The 19057-nt window shown below is 40.0% G+C and overlaps 1 protein-coding gene across 1 annotated transcript in view; it reads left to right on the plus strand.

Moving 5' to 3' along the window:
- The first annotated feature begins 3090 nt into the window (after nt 1-3090).
- Nucleotides 3091-19057, plus strand: part of brinp2 (BMP/retinoic acid inducible neural specific 2) — a 120818-nt gene continuing 104851 nt past the window's right edge. The window contains exon 1 of the mRNA XM_021589513.3: nt 3091-3827. The gene's annotated coding sequence lies outside the window, so the exon portion shown is untranslated. The remainder of the gene's footprint in view (nt 3828-19057) is intronic.

A 19057-nucleotide genomic window follows, 5' to 3' on the forward strand; every position in this document is an offset into this window, starting at 1 on the left:
TTCTAAATCCTAAAACCAATGATATTGATGTTGTGTTTAATCGATGTTGTGTCATTGTGATCACTATAAATGTTTATATTAGCATTACTCATTTGAGTTTAAAAGGATGTGTAATTACTAGAGGTCGACCGATTAATTGGAATGACCGATTGATTAGGGACGATTTCAATAATCCGTAATCTGCATTTTTGGACACCGATCATGGCCAATTACATTGCACTTCACGAGGAGACTGCATGGTAGGCTGACTACCTGTTATGCGAGTGCAGCAAGGAGCCAAGGTAAGGTGCTAGTTAGCATTAAACGTATCTTAGAAAAAACAATCAATCTTAACATAATCACTAGTTAACTACACATGGTTGATGATATTACTAGTTTATTTAGCTTGTCCTGCGTTGCATATAATCGATGCGGTGCCTGTTAATTTATCATTGAATTACTACTTCGCCAAACGGATGATTTAACAAGTGCATTCGCGAACAAGGCACTGTCGTTGCACCAATGTGTACCTAACCATAAACATCAACACTTTTCTTAAAATCAATACACAAGTATATATTTTTAAACCTGCATATTTAGTTAATATTGCCTGCTAACATGAATTTCTTTTAACTAGGGAAATTGTGTCACTTCTCTTGTGTTCTGTGCAACAGAGTCAGGGTATATGCAGCAGTTTGGGCCACCTGGCTCGTTGCGAACTGTGAAGACTATTTCTTCCTAACAAAGACAGACAACTTTGCCAAACGAGGGATGACATAACAAAAGCGCAATTACGAAAAAAAGCACAATCGTTGCATGAATGTACCTAACCATGAACATCAATGCCTTTCTTAAAATCAATACACAGAAGTATATATTTTTAAACCTGCATATATAGTTAAAAGAAATTCATGTTAGCAGGCAATATTAAACTAGGGAAATTGTGTCTCTTGCTTTCATTGCACGCAGAGTCAGGGTATATGCAACAGTTTGGGCCGCCTGGCTCGTTGCGAACTAATTTGCCAGAATTTATAAATAATTATGAGATAACATTAAAAGTTGTGCAATGTAACAGGATTTTTTAGACTTAAGGATGCCACGCTTAGATAAAATACGGAACGGTTCTGTATTTCACTGAAAGAATAAACGTTTTATTTTCGAAATGATAGTTTCCGGATTTGACCATATTAATGACCTAAGGCTCCTATTTATGTGTGTTATTATATTAAAATTTAGTCAATGATTTGATGTTTGATAGAGCAGTCTGACTGAGAGGTGGCAGGCAGCAGCAGGCTCGTAAGCATTCATTCAAACAGCACTTTTGTGCGTTTGCCAGCAGCTCCAAGCAATGCCTCAAGCATTGCGCTGTTTATGATTTCAAGCCTATCAACTCCCGAGATTAGGCTGGTGTAACCTATGTGAAATGGCTAGCTAGTTAGCGGGGTGCGCGCTAATAGAGTTTCAAACGTCACTCGCTCTGAGACTTGGAGAAGTTGTTCCCCTTGCTCTGCTCGGCTTTTGTGGAGCGATGGGTAACGATGCTTCGAGGGTGGCTGTTGTCGATGTGTTCCCGGTTCGAGCCCAGGTAGGGGCGAGGAGAGGGACGGAAGCTATACTGTTACACTGGCAATACTAAAGTGCCTATAAGAACATCCAATAGTCAAAGGTATATGAAATACAAATGGTATAGAGAGAAATAGTCCTATAATTCCTATAATAACCTCAACCTAAAACTTCTTACCTGGGAATATTGAAGACTCATGTTAAAAGGAACCACCAGTATGTTCTCATGTTGTGAGCAAGGAACTTAAACGTTAGCTTTTTTTACATGGCACATATTGCACTTTTACTTTCTTCTCCAACACTTTGTTTTTGCATTATTTAAACCAAATTGAACATGTTTCATTATTTATTTGAAGCTAAATTGATTTGATTGATGTATTATATTAAGTTAAAATGAAAGTGTTCATTCAGTATTGTTGTAATTGTCGTTATTACAAATAAAAAAATCGGCGGATTAATCAGTATCTGGGTTTTTTGTTCTCCAATAATTGGTATCGGTATCGGCGTTGAAAAATCATAATCGGTCGACCTCTATTAATTACCCTCAATTCGATGCGGGCAAAACGTGAGGTTGTGTAGTTTATTAACACATACTGTCCACATGCAGGAAATTTGTGCAAATAATCTAAAATAATGTACTGTAGCTTTATTGGATAATCTCACAGCTAAATATGGTTAAATAACAAGTAAACTGAGAAACAGTCTTTCTCTCGTGTCTTCATCTCTTTGCCTACTTACACTAGCGGTAATTCCCTGAGGTTCTCAACCTCTTCAACACACCACCACAATATGGGAGTGATTCAATCAGATTTTGGAACCAGTCCTATAGGATTCCAATACAAGAATCCAATTGAAAAAAAACATATTAGATTTTGGAACCAATCTTATAGGATAAAATCCCAATAGGAGAGGTGCTATAGGATTCTATCCCCTAGGATAAAATCCTATAGGATGGGTTCTAAAATCTGATAGGATTTTCTATTGGATTCTGATATTATTTTTTTTATTACTAGGAATTTCAGAGGTTAAAAGGGAAGAGAAAGGAACGTTCTAAACAGGCACTTTTTGGGGGGTTCGAACTGGTTCAGAACTTTGAAAATAATTTGTTCCAACCCCTTTTCCAGACACTATAATCTATGCGAAGGTGCATTGAAGCCTTTCTGGCAGCTCATGTTGGCCCAATGCCCTACTTTATGTTGGTGTTTCCTTTATTTTGGCAGTTACCTGCATCTCTCTTCAGAAACTAGGGACTTTGTCAGTATGAATTCAGTTTGCCAGGAGTCACAACAAATTTGCAACACACAAATTTGGCTAAAGTATTGGGAGAAGCATTTCTCTTTCATTAGCCAGGCTGTCCCTTCAGGCTTGCAGAGCTCCGTATATCCTCTCCTCTCCTCTGCTTCCCCAACCCCCAGCCTACCATTTCCCCACTCTCTCTCCTCTTCTCATGTCCCTCTCCTTCCTTCCACATTGCATTATCGACCCCTCCTCCCTGTACTTTGCTCTGAGCTCAGCTCAACCAATCACCGTCTGGGAGGCGTGGCAACAAGAGTCGGTTTGACAGAGCAAAGAGATGTGTTCCTGAAAGACTTTGAGCAAGAGCAATCGTCAGTCCAGTGCTCATCCGAAGTGCTGGGCTTGAGAGTGAGTGATGACTGTAACAGGGGCAGCTGAAGCTTAGCTGTGTGGCTCACAGAAAAAGGTGTACATTGTATTTCTCTGCTTTGGTAGCAGGTGCAGGCTCTTTACTGAAGGGAGAGTTGCCTAAAAGGAAAAGAAGAGATATTTTGTGTGGATTTTATTCTGGTTCTTCTGACTGCTACACTATATATTATCATTAAGACCTGGAGGCTTGGGGGACACTGGCACCTTTGACTTTTATCTTGCTGTTTCCTATTTCTGAAATCTTAGATGCATCCTTAGTTTTAAAATATTTTTTGGGTGTGACTATTTTTGGTCTCAGCTGATTATCTCAAGCTAAATATACACTGTATTGTTGAGGACTTGACAGTGTTCTAGGGGCACCTTTGGACCCCAACTTGCAACCAACATTGACTAACTTGGCTATAGCAGTGAGAGGACAATGCCTGGATTATCCTATAATAAGCGACTCTGTAACTTGCCTGTTGGAAGCTGCAAGTGAATCAGGGACTGGAGGCTGTCGGTTAGCTGCTGGCTGCATTCCACCAGTTTGTCTGAAGACTGTAAACATCTTGACATCCTTCACTAGCTGGTAGGATACACGCACAACGAAAGAGACAACAGGATCACCCTTCACACTCTGGGTGAGATGCCATTGCTATTGCTTGCCTTGCTTCTATATCAATTTGTAATGTGCTTTAGAGTGCCTGAGTATTGATGTTATTATTTGCACAGTGACCTGGCTGGTGTGTATTATTAATAATGTTGAGTTAGTAGTCTGATTTTGTGTTTTTATCCAAAGAAGTTGTACATTCATTATCAACCTTTTTTTTACATCAGACGTTCGCTTAGTTTACTCTTAAATTATCTCCTTAAATTATTACTCAGGTGCTATGATGCTGAATTACTATATATTTTTTTATTTGTGTGCAGTTTTTTGGTGATTTGAAACAGCTCATATCAATGGGGGTGTCCCCTATAGCCTGTGACGCATGCATTTTGATGTGCATAGGCTACTATATTCAGCAGAGGATTTGTGAATATTATGTTTTATACATGCTCCTCTGTGAATTTGCATTCAGTTCGTAAGCATCTCCAACTAGGCTTACTCAGTCCAGATCTCTCCCTGCCTTAGGCTTAGGGTATGATAATGGAGCAGAGGAGAGAGAGAGAGATTCAGGAGATTGCTGCAAAATCATTGAAAGTGCCTTCAAAACGTGAGATGCCCAGTGCTTTAACTTTCTGGTCAAGTGAGAATTCTTCAGCCAGTCATTTTAAATATAGCACCTCAAGAACAAAGCTTTGAGAGATTTAACAAAACCACCCCACAGCTTTGTTGTTCACTGCATGGGTTTGCCTCCTCGCTGTGTGAACCTTGGATAACTGCCTGGGCATGGTGGAAGGAAAGGAAGAGGCAGTGTGTAGGTCAGTGCTTCCCTCTTGATATGGCCATGTGTCTCAAAGTATTTGTGCTCGTCAAAGGCCACAGGCAGCACTACCACTGTAGGAGGAAAGAACTGGACACTAGTGGACACTAGTCTATTGTTTTACATATGTTCATGAATCCTCTTTGCACATGATTTTGGCAGACTAGAATCATGCTGACATTTCAATCGGAGGGGGTATTTAATGCAATTTTTCACCAAATATAAAGCAGCTTTCTTTTTATCTAATCCGTGGAGGGAAATGTGTAAGCTGCTTCAGTGTATTTTTTAAGCTGTTGGTTCTGGGCGACTAAGCTGTTGGTTCTGTGCAATTCGTTTTTGAATAGCGGATTCCTGGTGTTTGATTGTTATAAGTATTTATAAACAATGATGAAATAAGTCTCTCTCTCCAATTACTTTTATTTGGTATTTTATTCACTAAGGGGTGGGGTATGGGCATTGTTGAGAACATAAATATACAATGTTATCAAAATGAACACATTTACTAGAAAAATATTCCCTGTTTCTTTACAACAAAGTGTCTCTGAGGGAGGTTGTCTGTCTTGTCCTCTATTTCCTGCCTGCTTTTATTGAACATCAAATGTACATGAATATCAGGGGCTTGCTACATTAAGTAGTTACAACTAGTCTGCTTTTTAAAATTCCCTGTGGAGAGAGAGACTTTTAGCTGCTCACCACCCTCCTCTTCCAGCAGTTGGGAAGGGAGAAGCAGATTCTTGACAGTTTTACTGCTTTTTCTCACCTACAGAGGGAGCATAGTACCACACAACGTTTAGCTGATCTGCCTCCAGCACTAAGCTATTCTTGAGCTCTTTTTTTTTAAATGCGGTCTGAAACATGTATGATGCTTGGCTGAACTCTCTTAGAGAATGATAAAGAACATTTTTAGAACGGGACATGTGCAATGTTTATAAGTAAATGCATTGATCTCAATTATTGAACATTATCACAGCAGAGATTCATTTGACTTGACATCCAAACCAAATTCATTGATTTTCAATGTTACTGTCAACGGAGATTTAATCCCTCTGAGCCGCACAGGTTATGCTGCAGAAATGTACCATTTGTACTATCTTGACCAAGTTTAATGTTATTTTTTATTTGCAGCACTCTTTGGTGCACCATGAAGCCAGTTATCTAACTACAGTAGGCTATGTGAGTAGATGGTATACCACATGACGTGTGTGTGTGTGTGTGTGTGTGTGTGTGTGTGTGTGTGTGTGTGTGTGTGGTAAAAAATGTAGTGCTCCTAAATGAATAAAACATTGATCAGCAGCCAAGGCAAACTCAATACAGTATATGCCTAGGCCTAGCAGTAGTACAGCTGGATTTTCATTTGGAGATCATATTTCCCAGATCGAAGCTGCTGATTCAAAGTGGACTGGAATGGAACCAGTCTCTCGATGTGTCCGAAATGGCACCCTATTCCCTTTAGGGTCAAAAGTAGTGCATTATAACAGGAATAGGGTGCCATTTCTCTCTGTAGTAGAACCATATCAGTACAGCAAAATCACTTGCCAAGAACATCTGCGCAGACATGATAATAGTCTTCCCCACCTTTTAGCAATCATTTGTGCCCAGGGAAGTTTGGGTCATTGATTACATTTCCATAATTGAGATTGAAGGATGGAGAGCTGTAGAAAATGAGATTGACAGAAGAGAGGAGAAACTTGGGCTGATTCTCAACGAGTAGGGCCATTGTACACCAACTCTGTTCCACAAAGAGTGAAAAATATACTATCTTATACCCAAATATATGGCACAGTTATGAGAGAGTGTCAATCGTTCTAATTTATTCATTGATGAGGAATTTTCCATCTTAATTTTTTCCCCCTTATTATTGCTTATGCAACCTGCTAAGTTAAAAAAGCATCATTTGTTTGACTGGTTTGCATGTTTAATTAAATGTTAAATTCACAAGTTGAATTACCAAGCCTTCCCCTCATAACTTCTCTCTCCATTTCTGGACTTTCACAGAGAGAGCCCCCTTTTAACTTACTCATGCATGCAGTGTAGAAAGCATGCATGTCAATACGAGTTCAGAGGTGACTGAGGACTTTGGAGTCGAATATATATGCATTTTTTTACCCGTAGATAAAATGGTTTGCAGTGGAAGTATAAAAGTGTGTTTTAATCATTTGAAATTGAAAATGGCTGACAGGCTTTTGATGTCGATCAATCAATCTTGGTTAATTATTAAAGCACTCAAGACAAAAACAATGCCAGACTGATACAACAGAAAATCTAATTGAAATTCATTTTTCAAGGACTGGAATATGCAATGGATGTCGTAGCACTGCATATTCTATCCCAGGAGTCTCCAACAGGTCTCCAACAGCTCCAGTAGCTTGCAGCCCACATTTGAGTAGCTCGCCAAACAATTCTGAAAGGACATGCAATTATTCATATATTCCACCGTAACCTGCCATAAACAAATCTAAAAGTATCAGAAACTACTAGCTACTATCTAATTAACGGAACATTGACATTACCCCACCCTGGTTAGCCACTATTAGCTTAAAAAGCTAAACCTAACACAATATCTGCCAATTAATTTCCAATGTATATTGCCCCTGTCTGTGTGTGTGGTGTGCATGTTTGTCTATCACTCCGTGTGTAGCCAGTTGTGATAACCGCATGTGGGTTGACAGAAATACTTTCCCCAAAACCTTCTCAATTAAATATTAACTGCAAAGTAGGCTTACCTGGCAGAAGTACTGTATATCATGAGTAAGTATATAATTTATATCTATTATTTGGTATTTGCTAACTTTTCTATGACATGAGCAGCATCAGTACAGAACCATCCTAGACCGGCACATTAGACAGTATATTCCTCACTAGCTAGATTATCAATTAAAGGGCCAGATGCAGAATTAAAGGGGAATTACATTCAAGTCTAAATATATTTGTTTTCTTCGAGACCTACAAAAATTGCCTTCTGATTTAAGCATTGACATGGACTCTCAGAACATCCAGTTTGATTTTTTCTCTATGAACAATTGCAATTTTGAGAGTGAAAAACAAGAAAGCTAAAACCAGGAAAAATACAACTGAGAACAAAATTTAGGAAAATATAAAACAGAATTTGGGGGGGAAAATCACATATTTCATAGAGTTGTTTATTAACCATTATTCTACCAGGTATATTGCCAGAAAACAGTGCACTGCTTTCTCCTGCACACTAAGGACCTGGGGAAGACTTGCAGGGGAGAAGAGAAGAATGTGCCTATTTGAAAGCTAGAAAAAAATGTAGCTCACAACATGTTTCTTTTCTTAAAAGTAGCTCTCATGCAAGAAAAGGTTGGAGAGGTTCCAGTCCTTGAAAATGAATAAAATAATTTTTCCAAATGAGTGAAACAAATGACAGTTTTTTGGGGTGAGAAATTGGAAACTTAAATGAATCAGCACTCTATAACACAGGCTACTTACATAGGATGCCTTTGCAATTCGGCCAAAAACTTGGATTTGTCTGTGTGTGTTGGAACATACAGTACACTCAATGGTTGACTGTTTCATAGCTGAGGCTCATCAATAGAGCCTCTGTTTGCATCCCAAATGGCATCCTATTCCCTAGATTGTGCTCTACTTTTGACCAAAGCCCTGTAGACCCTGGTGAAAAGTATTGCACTATATAGGGAATAGGGTGCCATTTGAGATGCAGCCACTGAGTCGTGACTGCAGGCTGTTAATTTGAGACAGGAAATAATCCTGCAGCAACAGGAAATGTGGATTGTAATTCATGGACATTTTTGTAGGGTTTTATTTAAAAAATGAATAAGTGAAAATCAAGTCTGAAATTTTTACACATTTCAGAAGACTTAAATTCAAATATATTACACGTTTTAAATGTCCTGCATTGCAGAAAAGTTATCCTGCAACACATGGTGATCAGATTAAGATCCTATATCAGGATGTTTCAGGGTCACTGAAGAGACTAGCTAAGCATCCTTATCTCCATGACAAGAAAAACACAATTGAGGTGACTGTACTGTATAAAGGCTAACCCTGAGCAAGGCCTTAAAGTCAAGTTACAGTATGGTTCAAATAGGAAATTCATATTTATATCATTTTATACTGGGTGCACTCATTAGACGTGCTTCAGCAGTCAACAATCTGATTTAAAAGATGGGAAATTCCAACTCAAGAGGAGTTCTCATTCATGTTGAAAAGGGTAGTAGCAGTAATAGCTAAATTAGATACAAGTTCATGGCCTTTTTTATCACACTGTATCCAGATTATGTAATAAAGCAGTACATTCTGGGAGATGATGTGGAAGCCCTTTGATCGTATGAGGGTGGTAGTACCCTGATCCTTTAACGCAGGGCAAGATAACTGGATTCAACCGCAGGCCAAATCTTCTTAGGAACGGATGGTCAGGGTGCCGGACAATAAAGTCATTTGTACTCTTTCTAAATTGACCACAAGAAATTGTATTTAAAAATAACACTAATTTCATACATTGATTCAATTGAAATACGATCACTTATGTCTCTTTTTGTTACTAGTAGGAATATTTCAAAAAATATATTTTTGTGCTAAATTCCTGGTAATTTGACAGTATTTGTTGACCCAAAACTAAAATCCCCCAAATATATCTCTATTTTTTTCTCTAAAAACTGTTGGGGAACAAACAAATATCACTTACGGGCCGATTTTGGCCCACAGGCCGCCTGCAGACGACCATTGCTTTAATGAGTCAAGCCTCTTGTTCTGCAAGGTGTTCTTCTCTTCTCATTATGAATTATAGAAAGAAAAAGTTCTCAATGTTATTGCAACCGGCATATAAAGGTTTATATCATTTTTACAGTATAATGTATGCCTCAAGATCATTTTTTATGTCAACAAATAGAGTGGCTGTGGTATGTTGTGTAGATCCTTAGGCCATATAGATTGAATCCAAGCACAGTGGCGGTGGATCCTAGTTTTATTGGGTTCTACTAAAGCCTATAAAATATCTGCTTTTGGACGAAAGACAAGATTTGTGTAATATAAACAGGCTACACTGCTGATAAAGATGGCACGTTTAGTGTCTTGAAAAAAAAAACTGTTTAAATACCACCAATAACTTTTTTGTCAGCCTTTAATGTTTAATGGTGAGGTTCAAGATGGCATCAATCATCAAAATGTGGAAATTCCAGATTATCCTGGTCAAGGGTCCGTGGCAAAAAATTATTTATTGGACTAGGAGTCAAGGATCAGAAGAGACCAGGCAGCAACCAGGGATGTGTCCCAAACGGCACTCTGTTCCCTACACAGTGCCCTACTTTTCACCAGAATCCTATGGGCCCTTGTCAAAAGTAGTGCATTGTATAGAGAATATGGTGTCATTTGGGACACAGGCTTAGTTGATTCATGCTGCAGCTGGGCACAGGTGGAGGTTCCACCAATCAGCCCCAACAGCAGGCTTCTTTCACTGCATTTTAATTGAGTACTAAGAGGATGCCAGCCATCAGAGACCACAAGCTGTAAGCCATTACAGTTGGCGGCAGGGTCTGATGGCCCACAGATTGACTTGATTTTGATTGTCCAAGCGAGTGAGGAAGATCTGTCCCAAGCGGAATTTACTGAATTTTATGATTTCCAGTAGATGATAATAACGAATAACTGTAATTCTGAGGAAATGCTTGAAAGTATGTGGACCAGAATGTTAGGTCCAAAAATGTATCTTCATTATTTGACCTAGCCAGAATGTGGACATTTTGTTCTTCTGTAAGTGCAGTCCTTTTCCCCATCGCAATTTGAAGCAGGGGACTGGCTATTGTCATCCATTACCACATACAAATTGACTGAGTGAGAGTACGGAGAACTGGGCTGCTCTGCTCTAGGTATTAGGAATTGGAACAGTACTGCATCAGCCCGATATCAAGCTTCCACCACCCTTGTTCTCAAGCAATGATGTATATAAACTATGGATTGCTGATGCTATGTATTGGCCAATGAGAGGCTTTGAAGCCACCGGTCAGCCATATTGGCACTGCCCATTAGGAGCATTCTCAATAGGAATGAATGGAATTGTACAGTATTTTAATTAAATGTTTCAAGGACAAAATTACATGTATTTAAAGGGAAATGTTAAAATAATGTAAACTTCATCATTATCATCTCTAGTACCACCCCACACGTAAAAAATATGAAGATAAGTGGTTCCAATGAAATTGTCAACCAATTAACAGGCAATGCCTACTCACGATTGGTAAAAATCACACTCTGCACACTGATGATGTTCCTCTTTTTTACTACAAAACATAAAAACGCAGCAATTTCACATATGCTGATGTTGGGGTGATGCTGGAGATGATGAATATTAAGTTGTAAAATGTTGACTTTTCCTTTTCAGTATTTTGTTGTAGTGGGAACAGTAACATTATTAGTAATATCTAAAAATTATACTTGAAGTAAAATATGTTTGTGTGACCAAAAGTATGTGGAAACCTGTTCGTCGAACCTCTCATTCCAAAATCATGGGCAATAATTTTGAGTTGGTCCCCCTTTTGCTGATATAACAGCCTCCATTCTTCTGGGAAGGCTTTCCACTAGATGTTGGAACATTGCTGCAGGGACTTGATTCCATTCAGTCACAAGCAATAGGGAGGTAGGTCACTGATGTTGGGCGATTAGACCTGTCTCACAGTCGGTGTTCCAATTTATCCCAAAAGTGTTTGATGAGGTTGAGGTCAGAGCTCTGTGCAGGCCTGTCAAGTTCTTCCACACCGATCTCGACACACCATTTTGTATGGACCTCGCTTTGTGTATGGGGGCATTGTCATGATGAAACAGCAAGGGGCCTTCCCCAAACTGTTGCCAAAAAGTTGGAAACACAGAATCGTCTAAAATGTCATTGTATGTTCTAGCGTTAAGATTTCCCTTCACTGTAACTAAGGGGCCTAACCCGTACCATGAAAAACAGTCCCATACCATTCATCCTCCACCAAACTTTACAGTTGGCACAATGCATTTGGGCAGGTAGCGTTCTCCTGGTATCCGCCAAACCCAGATTCGTCAGCTGGACCACCACAGGAAAGGAAGACCCAGAGTTACCTCTGCTGCAGATAATAAGTTAATTAGACTCTTACGGATCCGTCCCTTTTCTTCAATTTTCACTCAAAATGACATACCCAAATCTAACTAACTGTAGCTCAGGACCTGAAGCAAGGATATGCATATTCTTGATACCATTTGAAAGGAAACACTTTGAAGTTTGTGGAAAAGTGAAATTAATGTAGGAGAATATAACACTTTAGATCTGATGTGCCATCATATTTAAATGCAAGAGAAAGGCCATCAAACAATAGCATGGTATTCTTTCACTGTACTAGCTACTGTAAATAAGTAAGTGCAGTGCAGTTAGATTAACAAGATTCTAAGCTTTCTGCCAATCTCAGATATGTCTATGTCCTGGGAAATGTTCTTGTTACTTACAACCTTATGCTAATCGCATTAGCCTACATTAGCTCAACCGTCCCGCAGGGGACCCACTGATCCTGTGGAGGTTTAACTGCACCTCAGATTGCAGCCCAAATAAATGCCTTACAGAGTGGGACTATCATTTGTTTTTCAACAGGACAATGACCCAACACACCTCCAGGCTGTGAAAGGGCTATTTGACCAAGAAGGAGAGTGATGGAGTGCTGCATCAGATGACATGGCCTCAACAATCACCCGACTTCAACCCACTTGAAGATGGTTTGGGATGAGTTGGACAGCAGAGTAAAGGAAAAGCAGCCAACAAGTGCTCAGCATATGTGGGTACACTGTCATCAAGGCAACGGGTGGCTTCTATGAAGAATTCAAAATCTAAAATATATTTAATGTGTTGTTTCATAGTTGTGATGTTTTCACTATTATCCTACAATGTAGAAAATAGTGAAAATAAAGAAAAACCCTTGAATGAGTAGGTGCATCCAAACTTTTGACTGGTACTGTGTATATAAACTCAGCAAAAAAAGAAACAGACCTTTTTCTGGACCATGCTTTTCAAAGAAAATTAGTAAAAATTCAAATAATAATAATAATAAGTTAACAGATCGTCATTGAGAAGGGTTTAAACACTCTTTGCCATGCTTGTTCAATGAACCATAAACAATGAATGAACATGTACCTGTGGAACGGTCGTTAAGATACTTACAGCTTACAGACGGTAGGCAATTCAGGTGACAGTTATGAAAACTTAGGACACTAAAGAGGCCTTTCTACTGACTCCGAAAAACACCAAAAGAAAGATGCCCAGGGTCCCTGCTCATCTGCATGAAAGTGCCGCATCTGCGTGCATGTGCCGCAGAAATGTTGCAAGGAGGCATGAGGATTCCAGATGTGGCCAGGGCAATTAATTGCAATGTCCGTACTGTGAGACGCCTAAGACAGTGCTACAGGGAGACAAGATGGACAGCTGATCGTCCTCGCAGTGGCAGACCATGTGTAACAACACCTGAACAGGATTGGTACATCTGAACGTCACACCTGCGGGACAGGTACAGGATGGCAACAACAACTGCCCGAGTTACATCTGGAATGCACAATCCCTCCATCAGTGCTCAGACTGTCCGCAATAGGCAGAGAGAGGCTGGACTGAGGGCTTGTAGGCCTGTTGACTTTTCCTTTTCAGTATTTTGTTGTAGTGGGAACAGTAACATTATTAGTAATATCTAAAAATTATACTTGAAGTAAAATATGTTTGTGTGACCAAAAGTATGTGGAAACCTGTTCGTCGAACCTCTCATTCCAAAATCATGGGCAATAATTTTGAGTTGGTCCCCCTTTTGCTGATATAACAGCCTCCATTCTTCTGGGAAGGCTTTCCACTAGATGTTGGAACATTGCTGCAGGGACTTGATTCCATTCAGTCACAAGCAATAGGGAGGTAGGTCACTGATGTTGGGCGATTAGACCTGTCTCACAGTCGGTGTTCCAATTTATCCCAAAAGTGTTTGATGAGGTTGAGGTCAGAGCTCTGTGCAGGCCTGTCAAGTTCTTCCACACCGATCTCGACACACCATTTTGTATGGACCTCGCTTTGTGTATGGGGGCATTGTCATGATGAAACAGCAAGGGGCCTTCCCCAAACTGTTGCCAAAAAGTTGGAAACACAGAATCGTCTAAAATGTCATTGTATGTTCTAGCGTTAAGATTTCCCTTCACTGTAACTAAGGGGCCTAACCCGTACCATGAAAAACAGTCCCATACCATTCCTCCTCCACCAAACTTTACAGTTGGCACAATGCATTTGGGCAGGTAGCGTTCTCCTGGTATCCGCCAAACCCAGATTCGTCAGCTGGACCACCACAGGAAAGGAAGACCCAGAGTTACCTCTGCTGCAGATAATAAGTTAATTAGACTCTTACGGATCCGCCCCTTTTCTTCAATTTTCACTCAAAATGACATACCCAAATCTAACTAACTGTAGCTCAGGACCTGAAGCAAGGATATGCATATTCTTGATACCATTTGAAAGGAAACACTTTGAAGTTTGTGGAAAAGTGAAATTAATGTAGGAGAATATAACACTTTAGATCTGATGTGCCATCATATTTAAATGCAAGAGAAAGGCCATCAAACAATAGCATGGTATTCTTTCACTGTACTAGCTACTGTAAATAAGTAAGTGCAGTGCAGTTAGATTAACAAGATTCTAAGCTTTCTGCCAATCTCAGATATGTCTATGTCCTGGGAAATGTTCTTGTTACTTACAACCTTATGCTAATCGCATTAGCCTACATTAGCTCAACCGTCCCGCAGGGGACCCACTGATCCTGTGGAGGTTTAACTGCACCTCAGATTGCAGCCCAAATAAATGCCTTACAGAGTGGGACTATCATTTGTTTTTCAACAGGACAATGACCCAACACACCTCCAGGCTGTGAAAGGGCTATTTGACCAAGAAGGAGAGTGATGGAGTGCTGCATCAGATGACATGGCCTCAACAATCACCCGACTTCAACCCACTTGAAGATGGTTTGGGATGAGTTGGACAGCAGAGTAAAGGAAAAGCAGCCAACAAGTGCTCAGCATATGTGGGTACACTGTCATCAAGGCAACGGGTGGCTTCTATGAAGAATTCAAAATCTAAAATATATTTAATGTGTTGTTTCATAGTTGTGATGTTTTCACTATTATCCTACAATGTAGAAAATAGTGAAAATAAAGAAAAACCCTTGAATGAGTAGGTGCATCCAAACTTTTGACTGGTACTGTGTATATAAACTCAGCAAAAAAAGAAACAGACCTTTTTCTGGACCATGCTTTTCAAAGAAAATTAGTAAAAATTCAAATAATAATAATAATAAGTTAACAGATCGTCATTGAGAAGGGTTTAAACACTCTTTGCCATGCTTGTTCAATGAACCATAAACAATGAATGAACATGTACCTGTGGAACGGTCGTTAAGATACTTACAGCTTACAGACGGTAGGCAATTCAGGTGACAGTTATGAAAACTTAGGACACTAAAGAGGCCTTTCTACTGACTCCGAAAAACACCAAAAGAAAGATGCCCAGGGTCCCTGCTCATCTGCATGAAAGTGCCGCATCTGCGTGCATGTGCCGCAGAAATGTTGCAAGGAGGCATGAGGATTCCAGATGTGGCCAGGGCAATTAATTGCAATGTCCGTACTGTGAGACGCCTAAGACAGTGCTACAGGGAGACAAGATGGACAGCTGATCGTCCTCGCAGTGGCAGACCATGTGTAACAACACCTGAACAGGATTGGTACATCTGAACGTCACACCTGCGGGACAGGTACAGGATGGCAACAACAACTGCCCGAGTTACATCTGGAATGCACAATCCCTCCATCAGTGCTCAGACTGTCCGCAATAGGCAGAGAGAGGCTGGACTGAGGGCTTGTAGGCCTGTTGTAAGGCAGGTCCTCATCAGACATCAGAGACAGCACCATCGCCTATGGGCACAAAGCCACCATCGCTGGACCAGACAGGACTGGCAAAAAGTGCTCTTCACTGACGAGTTGCGGTTTTGTCTCACCAGGGGTGATGGTCGGATTCGTGTTAATCGTCGAAGGATAAACGCCTTCTTCTTGTTCACGCAGATGAGCAGGGACCCTGGGTATCTTTTTTTGTGTGTTTTTCAGAGTCAGAAGGCCTCTTTAGTGTCCTAAGTTTCATAACTGTGACCTTAATTCTTTACCGTCTGTAAACTGTAAACGACCGTTCCACAGGTGCATGTTCATTAATTGTTTTTGGTTCATTGAACAAGCATGGGAAACAGTGGTTAAACTCTTGACAATGAAGTTCTGTGAAGTTATTTGGATTTTTACGAATTACCTTTGAAAGACATGGTCCTGAAAAAGGGACGTTTCCTTTTTGCTGAGTTCATGTTCCCTGATAGAGTAGAGTAGTGGCCCTTGTTGGTCAACCAGTAGCACTTGGTAGATTTGGAAATCACGATTATTATTAAGCCAAGTCTTTCCCTTTATAAGCTCATGCAGTAGTTGGTGTGAAAACAATGCAGTGTGGATAGTTTTCACTATCTCCCTGATGCATTGGTACCAAGGGAACATTTTAATATTGTACACATGCTGTAATTAGATTAGTATTCGCATGCTCTTCGAAAATGGTAGGGTTGTAATCAGATGCCTAGTTGTGTACTGTATAGATAGACTTCTTGTGGCACTGTACCGCTGACGACACAGTATTTACCGAATTATAATGAGTAAGACAACACATTATACACAAGTAGATGTATTTATTATTTCATACCTGTTTTTCCAAACCAAGAGACCTCTTTGACTGGGCACTATTTTTTGTGACACCTGTCTCAAATAATTCATATTTACTGCCTCTTCTATAGAGGCCTATGTAGTACATGGAGCTGTTTTACTGAGAAGTGGACCACTGTATGTTTGGATGGGTAATTAATTAATGCTGACTGTACTTTCATGTATGGTGCGGCCACACTTCCCACAACAGGCTGGATGGATATTACTGTTTATTTTATTATTCCTATTGCTTCCCTTTCTGACTTCATGACATAAGATAGGCCTATGTATCAATAACTAAAATACGTGGATTGATTTATGATTTTTGTTCATGGTTGTGGCTTTCCATTCACAATTGCTCTTGGGCTGCCAGAGTGGTTACCAAATATTGAAGATCACTTCCTGTAGATAGCTTTTTTCAGTACATTTTGGCAACTTGCGCATTAACAATAGCTGAAATGGCATTGTACAGTCATCAATTTATTTCATTTAGGGATAAGACAAACATAAAAATACATCCCACAGTTTTAGATAAGCCCTGCACCGGGGCGGGGGGGGGGGGGATCCTCTATTGCAAATTTGACATTTAGTGTTAAACCTCTAGTATGTGATGTGAGGAAGATCTTTGGAGGATATACCCTTGGACTTTGTTTTCATGAATTATACATTGTGCAGAGAGAGACAAGTAGATATGTTCTTGCTATTCCTTTCACTTCTTGATACGGACTGTTTTTGCCAGTTCTTCATTATCTTTTCTCCTGTGCCCACAATACTTAGACCTGGCTGCACTTTTGGATTAGAGAGATTGTCATCGCTGTCACTTGCTTATCTATTTCTTCCCTCTTGAAATAAAGCTTAGCCAGACGTGTGATGCCCTCAAGATTACCAGTAGGCAGGTATGGAAATCCTTGACCGATGAGATGTCCTTTGTCTGAGCTTCACCTGTGCTGCTCCTTAGCCTATCCAGAAAATGTTGTCGGTATCTTAAGCCTTTAGAAGGCGTTCGCCAACAGATCCTGAAGCATATTCAAACTGTCATCTCTCTTATTTAATTAAAACCTCAACGTTGTGTACACTCACTTTCGCGTGACAGACATCCATTTACTCACAGAATACTTGAAAGCCATTGCCCTTATTCTGCCCACTCTAACTTCCTGCCTTACCTGTCAGTCATGAGAATTCATGCTTCTGGTTCCCTCTTCGTCGTTCTAATGTTCCTAAAAGTCCACATAGGACTTATTCTGCCTTTTTGCATGCCAATGATAGCAAGTGACACATGGGGAGAAAAATAGAACTCTGAGAGATGGAGCAGTGAGGTGACAGAGCGATTTGATGTCTAAATATAGGATCCCTGCCTTTGCACATATTTCATTCAGACACCCCACAAAAGGGAAGTGGTCTATGTGGAAATTGACTCATCCTGTTGGAGTTTTTTTTCATCTCAGGGGTTCAAAAGACTGTGCGTCTGTTTTTCCCGTCTTCACTTTCCCTCTGTGCAGTGGTTTGCTAAATGACTCATGTTTCCTCTCGCAATACCTACAGGCATACATCAGCCACAGCAGGATTAAGCTGAATGTGAGCACGATTTAAGGGCTTTAGCAACTGTCTCCCCATACATCTTAATAGAATTCGCATGGCCTTCTGTTTGGGCTAAATACGGTCCTGTCTTGGTATTACTCCTGCCGTTTATACAAAGTGAAGGTGTTTAAGTTGACAACTGGCTTACTTGCTTATGGGCAGGGCAGAGATGAGTCAATTGAATAGTTGGTTTGGCTCAGTAATATTTCTACCATCTTTTATTCTGTCTCTCTGAAAAAATATATAAAATAAAAATCAAACTGAACCAATAGAGAACAGTATATTCATTTTGTAAGCACTAATATCCAATGAGTTGTACAACAAGCCCTCATATAGCCTCATAGTCACAGACAATATAGAACATCTCTGGATATGCAAGCAATTTTCAATCTGAATGATGAAATATAATTTTGAGCTGGGCAGAAGAATAAAAGCAGTGTAGCGTAAATCGCATAAAAAAATAATAATGCCCCCATGATTGAATGTGGAGATGAACCACCATGTTGTTTTAAACACTGTCAGTTCGCCGAATACTAAAAGGTCAAACCATTGTGTGAAATGAGTCCAGATAGAAAGGTCATTGAGATACTTTGTTTCTTAATAGGTTAGGCTGGAACCATAATGGCTTCTTGTTTCTCTTATTATCGAAGATAATAATACGGACTGCCAGCCCTTTTGTTCTTGCTCCAGTGGACACACTGTAATCATTCTTTGTGAATTTGGAGAGAGGATGGTATACCTTTACAAAAAAACACGTGAAAAAAATGACGTGAAATTTTCATTTTTTAGTCACGTGTGACGTTTCACATTTGAACAAATCATGTGAAAAAGGTCACATGGGAAAAAAGACATGTAAGCCAGACACATGGGAAGTTTGACAGATATTTCACGTTCATTTTTCACATATTTCCCAACATTTTATGTGATATTCTAAATTTCACATGTGCTTTTGTAAGTGGTGGGATTAGAACCCAGGTTTCCCTGCAGAGAAGCCAAGGTCTTGACCATTCGACCAAGAGGGCAATGTTTGAAGTCGCAGGTGGGATACCTCATCACATGACCATGAGCAACCATAACCGATTCATGTCCGCTACACCTTCCCATGTGGATTTTCACATTTCAATGTGAAGTGGGGCTGT

Source organism: Oncorhynchus mykiss, chromosome 28, assembly GCF_057628025.1.
Source record: "Oncorhynchus mykiss isolate SJ-2025 chromosome 28, ASM5762802v1, whole genome shotgun sequence".
NCBI lineage: Eukaryota > Metazoa > Chordata > Actinopteri > Salmoniformes > Salmonidae > Oncorhynchus > Oncorhynchus mykiss.